The sequence below is a fragment of the Empidonax traillii genome, unplaced genomic scaffold, assembly GCF_003031625.1.
Source record: "Empidonax traillii isolate 1590-97213 ecotype Southwest subspecies unplaced genomic scaffold, ASM303162v1 scaffold55:size2822071, whole genome shotgun sequence".
In the NCBI taxonomy this organism is placed as follows: Eukaryota; Metazoa; Chordata; class Aves; order Passeriformes; family Tyrannidae; genus Empidonax; species Empidonax traillii.
In genome coordinates, this window is record NW_020955248.1 from 2,636,576 (window position 1) to 2,645,654 (window position 9,079).

Below are 9,079 nucleotides of genomic sequence, written 5' to 3' on the forward strand. Positions count from 1 at the left end.
TGCTGCTGCTTATGGTGCTCCTCCATGCCCAGGGGCTGGGGGATGTGTTGAATAGGCTTGCAATAGGCATTTCTGACAGCCAAGATGCAATCACTTTGTGAAATTAAAGCTAATTTCCTCCACTGCTAAAGACAATGTACACGATCACTGCCACCAAGTGATTATATTTAAAGTCAAAGGATGCAGAGGGAATGCCAATTCTTTTGGTCTGTATTCAGTTGCAGCTGCGAGGGATTAAGGGTTGTTTAAAAATCTCTTAAATGCCTGCCAAAAGTTGCCAATCATTAGAACCAATAGGTGCTTATCATTCCTGACGTTGTTTAAGATATTGGAAATTACGCAGCCGCAGATGACCACATTCTTCACACAAAAACAGTGTTTGGGAAGTTCAGGAGAAAGGATTTGAGGTCCTTCCATTCACTTTCAGCATGTCAATTATTGAAAGCCTTTTCATCTGCATCTTCAAGCATCTCCACAGAAGCAAATAACCCAAATCATTCAGTTGCTAGACCCAGCAAGCCTGGCAAGCCTGGCAAGCCTGAGAGTTTAATCTGGAGAAACTTATAGAGGAAGTGAAGAACAGACATTAGCGTTCCTTTCCCTTCACTTCTATATATGTGTGTCTGTGTGTGTGTCTATGCGCTGGGCGACAGGGCTTCATATTTCTTCAGAACCCGTTTTCCGATATGTGTGATTTCCAAGAAGACCACCACTTTTCTTCACAAAAGTAGATTTCAGTGGTAAAAATTAAATTTCTTCTTCTCAGCAAGATGAAGTGAAAATTGTTAGTTTTGCAAAGTAGATTAGCTAAGTGAAGGTAAACAGCACTGGAGTAACTGACAATGAAATTACAGGGTCCACGTGAAGTCAAATAGCAGATTTCAGGATTCAAAAGAGTTTCCGTTTCACCCCTCTCTTTTCACTTGGTTAGTCCTTTCCATGACGAGTTGGATTTTCAGGTGAAGATGCTATTCCATTACCTTGTTAGCCAACAGGTGTATCTGTGAGAACATTTGAGGAAAATCTGTTCAATTTTCTGTGCTCTGGGAGAAGAGCGCTATTCACTCATCTCACTGGGTTTTCGGCACTTCTTGCAGCGGGCTGAAGAGAACTTCCCTCAGCATGAAAAGAAAATCATCACAGTCTCTTTCCCTCCCTACACACAGATAATTAAAAAGCTCCTAAATCTGCAGCTCGTGGTGTCTGTTGTGAGGCTGCATAAGGCGTGCATCCATGTTCAGCCTGCAGAGAATGGGCTAGATAAGGAAGTCTGAAAGACTTAAATGTCACTCACAGTCAATCAGCATCAACCAGGAATTTCAGCAGACCTAATCGACCTTTTGTGACACCACAATGAATATATGATCTGCCCAAAATAGCTGCCTCTGGGACAATTTGCATGAGAGATATGCATGCATTCACATCAAACTGAGCAGCTTCAGATGGAGAAGCTTAAAAGCTCAAGTGGTGAAACTTTTAATAACTCATTTCAGCTCCCTGCCCCCAACTTTTCCATTAATATTCCCACATTCTCTCCCCTTTAAATAGGAACATAAGTGCAGATAAATAAAACATTAGGTTGATAAAATTACTTATATTGTGGCAGCAGCTGGAGGCCCTGATAAATACCTCGTGATTCTAGGTCCTGTATGAGTGGGAAGCACAGAGACAGTGCTGGCTCCAGAGACAGAAACCTGTAGTTTCTGACAAGATGCAAGCAGTCAACAGGAGGGAGATGAGGAAAGATAGAACAGAACAGGCAATTGTATTTGCTTCAATTAGTAAACATGGAACACTTCAGGAGTTTTCACTTTATGTTCTTTATTTGTATAAGTAGACATAAGCTGTTATTTATTGTACTATATATTGCACTTGGAGGTCCTTTGAGCATGTTTGGTGTTATTAAAAATGACTTTTCAGAATTACAGTGTGGGAGCCAAAAGCTTGATACTACTTTGGACTTCTATTTGTTATTTGTCAACCCAGGAAGCTTTACAAGCACGGCTGTTCAGAAAGGCTATTAACGTAACCTTTGGACTGTGTTTTTAATTATCCTAACAGAATCTGCATAAATAAACTGGACAGTCAGTGAAAGAATTGTCAGAGTAATGGTGGGTCACATCATTGCAACAAAAGGCACAGTTGCAAGTGTTCCAGGATGGTGGGGAGCATGAAGTTAGTACTGGTCACAGAATCTGACAAACTGTGTATGTAACCCCAGATTCTGTTGGAAAACACATAGAGAAAAGGGAACATTTGACTTTTCTATGCAACTTAGTGCTCCTGGATAGAGAATTCCAGTCTTTGTGATCTCTCTTAACTATGCAAATTGCATGAGGAGTCTTCCAATATAGTCAGTGAGAAAAATGTATATAGGCTGGTGGCTGGAGTACAGGAGAAAATACTCATCCCTTTGTGTAAGAGAGGCATTTCAACAGGCAAACTAAGTGAATTTATGTATTATAATAAAAAATATGTGACAATTGCTATTCCTACTTGTCCGATATTAACTTGTAAATAAACTTGCATCAATCTTTGGCCTGCTTTCTTAAATAAAAGAAATCTATCAGTCCATTCGTACCCCAAAATTTCAGAGCCATTTTCTCTAAATGCATCTAACTTTGAAAGATATGTTTCTGCCCTTCATGCTTCGTGAAAATACATGTTCAGAAAGATCTCTTCAGGGTTGACTATAAGCAAATCTGCCATCTGAACCCTATGCAAAGAAGCATACCCTTATCCATGCCCTCCAGGGCAACAAAGGCTTCAGCCGGAGGTTTCATCTTCTAAAATTCCTGGAAATCCAGTCAGGAGACACAAAATAGTGAAAACACAGGCTTTGTTAGCACTGCTGCTCACAGGGCCAACTTAATTTTTAATATGAGGATGAAAAAAGATATTAAAAACCTGACTTTATACTCTGAAATTGGTTCTTTTCTGTGCTTTGTGAAAATTTGCATATGGTTATGCTAATCTGGGCTTCCCAGTATGGGAGCTGTATATCCTGCTTAATGGTAGCCATACTTAAGAAGGAGGCTCTGAATACGATCTACCCAGTGCTGAACTCTTTTGAAAAACTTCAAACATTGATTTTGGGAAGCTAATAAAGACTTAAAAGTCTAGCTACTGGTACTTCTTTGTGCAGATCTTTGTCCATCATGTGTCAATTGTAGTGGTACTCTGGGGCTCTGCCTGTGCTGTCAGGGTACTGTAGGTATGCACTCTGAGTGGCTTGTTGTGCACAGTCCCCTTGATGCAATTCCTACAGAACAAATTTCAGGGTTTGGCTAGAAGAAAATACAGGTGCTGTAGAGCAATATGTTTGCCTCAGGGCAGTCTGCTGCTCTTCTGCACCTTAAAAAGCAGCATCTGCAGGGACCCTGCCTCCCTGGGCTTTGACTCCTCTGCTTGGTAAATCCCTCACAGCGTGAACTCACTCAGCACTTGCGGTTGGATTTCACTTTTGACCACAGCCACTTCTGGACTGATCTCTCTGCATTAGCATGTTCCAAGCAGTGAGTAGCAGCTGAGCTAGAGGACTGTCACAAAAGACCTCTTAGGTCCTTCTTTCTCTCTGCTTCTCTCTGACCAGAGAGGCACTCATTAGTTCAAGTGATGCTGTGAAGTTTGTCACTTTAATATGTTGCCTCCTCTTTAAGTTCCAGTAAGAGAAAATGATGCTGTCACTATAAGCCTATCCATTAAAAGAGCAGTATAAGGATCACTATGGAAAAGTGAAAAAAAAAAAAAAAAACAAACCACAAAACACACCAACCAAAAAACCCACAAAAAACATTGATTCTGAAATCTCAGTAGAAAGGTGAGGCACAGAAAAAGCATTAGTGTAGGTCCATTTTCCCTTAGTTCATTGCTAATGTGTTTGAAACAACTGTTCAGGGCATAAAGCCTTTTATATGCTGGATCCCCTTTCTGTCTGCAAAGCTAATTCTCTCTCTAACTCACTACATCTAACAACAGCATTATTTTCTGCGGGGGGGGGGGGGGGAGAGGGGGGTGGCAGAACAGTAGGGGCCAGCTGATTTCTAAAGTTCCTGCTGAAACAAGCTTGGAGAGGGGACAGAAAATGTTGAGATATCTGCTACTTGCACTTCTTTTATAAATAATGAGAAAGGGAGAGAGTAAAGCCCTGCCCTTGCAATAAATCTTGAATTGTGGATGGGGGAAAAAAAAAAGAAAAGTAATAACAAAAAAGCAATATTTGCAAACACACTATATTAAAGAGAAAAAACTCAATAACTTAGTGGTAGAGGAAAGGACAAAAAAAAAAGGTAATTTTATGGAATCAAGAATAATTCACATTTTGACCTGGTGATTCTTCGACTTCCTAATATGCCAAGACTTGGTCTTTCTTGAGAACCAGTTTAGAAAGCCCCTCTTTCATGAAATATGGCCTGAAAGTGGACTGCAACAACTGGAGAAGCCACTGTATTTTATATCTTGCTCAGGTACCCAAGCCAAATGGCAGTCATACTTCTTAGAAGAAGGTTGTCCAACGTGTCTCTTTACATTCTTTTATGTACTGCTACCAGGCAATGGGGCTCTCAGTGACACAGTGCTAAGGTCCAAATACTCCAGTGGTGATCTCTCTCTCACTTATTTCTCTCCTTCTCACTTCTCTCCCTCCTGCATTTAGGAAAACAGGAGACATATCAGCTCACAAGAACACTTTCAAGATATACTTTCCCTAAAACAGAGCTTCTTCCTTAATGGAAGAAGTGCTTTAGCTGGAAGATGACTTTAACCAGAGAGCACTTTGTATTAAAAAAGATACTGAATTTCTAATATATGTTCCTGATGGAGGGAAGTTGTAACTCAGCTGACACGCAGCAGATTACAGTATGTTGTTCCAGACTGTACCAGAACAAAATTAGCTCCATTTTTCACAGTAGTGAATTGCTTTTCTACAGGTGAAGGATCTATGTCACATTGTTTTGAGAGAGTTTCATCAGATGTACTCTTCCTTATCACTGTCTCCATGGCAAAGACTCAGCTGTTCTGCAGTTACTCTGCTCAGCAGAACATGCCTTGTAGTCCTTTCTCCATCATCATCTCAGTGAAACCAACAACCTAAAACAGCAGAAGCTGAAGCAACAACTTCAAGTAGACAAAGCTAAGTTACACACTTTTTCTTCCCCTGCTCATGATTCATGTGAATGACTGTTTCTAGAAGTCAGAGAGGAAACTTAAGTAATGCAAAGGCCGAGAGAATGAATTGGAAGAGTAAAGGGAACAAAATTTAAAATTTGGAAGGAAGATAGTCGTTATTCAATGGAGCTGACTAGTTGACAACTTGTCTCTGACACATTTCATTCTCATCTGCTGCTTTAAAGAAAGATGTAAAGTGCTTTTAAGCTATTTTATGAGCACTAAGCTGACAGCACTGGAGGCCAAGGCTCTCTCTTTAACCTCTCAGTGCAGAACAGGCTGTGGCTCTGCAGCCTGTCTGTTGTGCCAAATCGTCTTTCCAAGTCCACACATGATGTTTAGGGGTGGCTTGAAAATGTAATGTTTGGCTCCTGCGGAATTTGTGTCTAGTTGGCAGCTTCTCTTTTTCCTGGCTTCTCCTGTTGCAACAGTGGCTGTTATAACCATTTGTGATGTAAGTAAACATAGAACTTCAAAACAATGAGATGTAGGGCTTTTTTTGACATTTTTTCAATTAAAAAGTCTGATCTTCAAAACTCAGCATATTGTCTTGTACATTATCTTTTCCGAATAGGAGGAGAGGCAGAAGTGCAGGTATTCTGAAGATTTTAAATGAAAACTGATTGTTTCATCTCCAACACATCCATGTGGTGAGTTGAGGTACAGTTGTTCAGGAGCCCAAGCTCTGTATTAGTTCTCTAGGCAAGGATCAGATGGACCCACTTCCCATTTTCCACGAGCATAATGCAATTGACATGACGCATCACCACTTTCTACCAAGTCAGAGATCATGATGCATGACATCATGAGATGTCATTCCTGCAGGAAACTCATTGTAAAGCTAGAACTGGGGAGCAGCAGGCACCTGAACTACAGTTTCAGTAGCATTTCATAAAGAAAACTATTCATAAAGGAAATACTTAATGTCTTGATTCATCAGAGTGCAAAGCTCTAAATCTCTACATGCTTTTGACAAAGCAAACTTGTTTGTAATCATGTCAAAATTCTTAGTGCTGTGTTTTTCACTCAGGCCTGGCAAAAGGCAGACCATGAGCTCTTTTCAATGTATTTTATGTATGCCAATAAAATCACAAAAATGCTCAAGAAATAACAAGCAGGTCAAACTGACCAAAGCAGACAGCTGATTTTTTCCTGTCCTTAAGCAAGTTGCCATTGAAAATGCTGTGAAACCATTACCACAATCAATAAAAGGCCACTTTTTTATTCCAAAATATTACCTGCAATGGAACAGACGCAAGAGACTTACTCTAGGAATACCTTTTAGGGCAATTTGCTGAAAGCTCTTTCAGCAGAGAATGGTAATTCAAAACACTTCACTTTTGGCTTTTCCATATCCTTCATGCTTTAATTCTTGACCACATGTGCATGCTCATACACATGTTCATAAACTTTCCTTAGATGTGGACATGCTTTTCTCTTGGACCTGATTGGCTTCTCAGCATGAAACTGATTAGAAATCCCAGGGATGCAAAGACTATGAGCAGAATGAGTGAGTCAGGCTTTTCCCATTGTTAAAGCACCTTCACTCTGTGTCAAGTCTTTGCTTTTAAGAAGCATTGCCCAAGCCAGGAGCACTGAAGCAGAGTTGTAATTCCCAGTGTTCCATGATTATGGAACACAAGTGGTAAATTTTATCTATCATAGACCTTAGGAAGGAATAGGGTCTTCCTCTAAAAAAAACAAAAAAAAAAATGGCAGAGCTGTCAGCTACTCCTCCATCATTTGCTCCCATGGGCACAGTGCCATTATTGATGTGACTGTGGGCAAGAGGGGACTTGGGACTCATTTTCAGAATGAGCTTGTTATTCACATGTTCAATGACAAGGCAACCTTCCATACATGCCCAGAGTATGAAATCAGTTGGGGAAATCACACTATGCTCACTTTTCCTCCTTTTCTTACTTCTGATGCAGTGAGCCTCTGGGCTGTACACTGATTTGGCATCAATGCAAGAAGTGATGAATTTACCACTTCCCCATCTATCTCATTCCAGGATGGTCCAGAGCCTGGTGGTTAGACATCTCTCAAGAAAGAAAGGTTCAATTGCAATCTCTTATTAAGTTCCTCACTCTAAGGAATCCAGTGATGTTGAAAAGGGTGTGAAAGTATTGACTGCAGAGGAACAAATGCAAACAGAGGGGCAAATTTTAGGATACACCTGTCCCCAGTATTAACTGTGACCTAAGTCGAAGTCTGAGCAATCTGGGCTTAGCTGGAATCACAGCCAGCAAAACACTTCTTCCATCTCTTTTCAAGAGTAGATTTGTTTTCCTGAATCCTTCAACATATGGGGAATGATGTTCCTTTTTTTTTTTTTTTCTTTCTTAACCCAGTACACAAGAAAAACCTTGATTAAACATTAATTTGGTGCCCTACAAATAAAGTGGAACTTTAAAAATCATGAACCTCAAAATGCAGACAGAGGCTTCAGAAATGCACAGGCAGGCAACAAGTTGGCACTGTCCAAAGGGACTCTCGTGTATCATGCCTTTGTCTGTTTGTTACCATGAACCAGTAATTAGGACTCTTGAATAAACCACACCAGAATTATGAGTCACCAGTGTAGCATGACAATTCAGGCATAGTCTCTGACAAATTCCCTTGCTCTCTGGCAACTTGAATTAAACAAGATGCAGCACTGGGGAGGCATTGTTGTTTTGTGGCTTTGTTTAAAGTGAGGTTATGCTGAGGAAAGTGGTGATAAAAAAGGCACTTCATGCAGTAAGCCTCCTTGCCTTAATGGCAGCCCTTAATTTTACTGACACAAATAAAATCTTACTAGTGTCAGCACTGTAGTCAGGTAAAAGTGAGTTCTATTCCATGTTGCCACATATATCATGAAAACACACCCTCCTCCTCCTTTTTGACCCCAGAATCATTGTTGTTAGTGATGATGTATGAAACAGAAAGACCATAACCTGATTGTGAGAAATTGCTTTGAACTTGTATTTGCTGTCAGGTGAAAGCCTTATTTTAGAGTTTTAAATGAAGCATGTTTTGTATGGAAGTCACTGAGAGGGAATAAGGAGCACTAAGAATTCATTTTACAGACTCACTTTTCAGATTGTAACCATACTTTAAAAGGGAAAATGGGCTGAATTTAAACTCTGATGAAAGGTTATGAACTGATAGTCCTGTGGAATAATGTTCTTGAGACACTGTACTCATAATTTTTGCCACAGTGGGAGTTTCTTGCTAATTACTAGTCAGTCTAAGGGCTATATTTCCCCTCCCTTCAGACTCCCACCTCATGTCAGAAGACCATCCTCAGCACCATGTAGTCCAGAAGTGGCAGTAGGCAAGGCCGAATGACTGTACATAGGCGTGTTGAACTGTCATGTGTAGTTGTAGTGCAGTGATTCCAGGTTATAACAACAGTAATCTGTGTCTCTCCCTAATGGCCATTTATGCTGACAGATGTGCTCAGTGTCAATGCAACCACATGCCTTGCTTTGACCCACAACCTGTTGCTGGTCAGCTTGAAGGTCCAACAACTGTATGCTGGGAGAAGCAGGACAATCACTGCATATTCATCTTGTCTCTTTGACCTGATTGCTTTCTGCAGAGCACAAGACAAAGGCAACTGAAATGGTGACATTTCTGAAAACCTCTGTCCACAAAGAAACTAACTCGAGACAATCAACTTGCTCAGGACTAATGCTGAAATGATTTACAGTCACTTTGCCCTCAGCTTGTTAGGTCTACTGGGGGAAAAGGAAACAAATGCAAAACTTCATAGAGTTTATAGTGAGCAGTTTCTCCAAGAAAGGTTTAGCTGTCAGTCCTCATGGATGAGTTGAAGGACATCTATATTTGTTAACTACTTGGAGATAAGCTCTGCTTGCATGAGTCATGCAGGTGACATACTCTGCATTAACAGAAAAGACAACAT

The 9,079-nt window shown here is 40.5% G+C and overlaps 1 long non-coding RNA gene across 1 annotated transcript; it reads left to right on the forward strand.

Moving 5' to 3' along the window:
- The first annotated feature begins 3,722 nt into the window (after positions 1–3,722).
- LOC114055449 lies at positions 3,723–8,860 on the forward strand. The gene is made up of 3 exons (XR_003570727.1): positions 3,723–3,734; positions 5,822–5,826; positions 8,755–8,860. It is a non-coding gene; the product is annotated as an uncharacterized LOC114055449 (long non-coding RNA).
- The last annotated feature ends 219 nt before the right edge of the window (positions 8,861–9,079 follow it).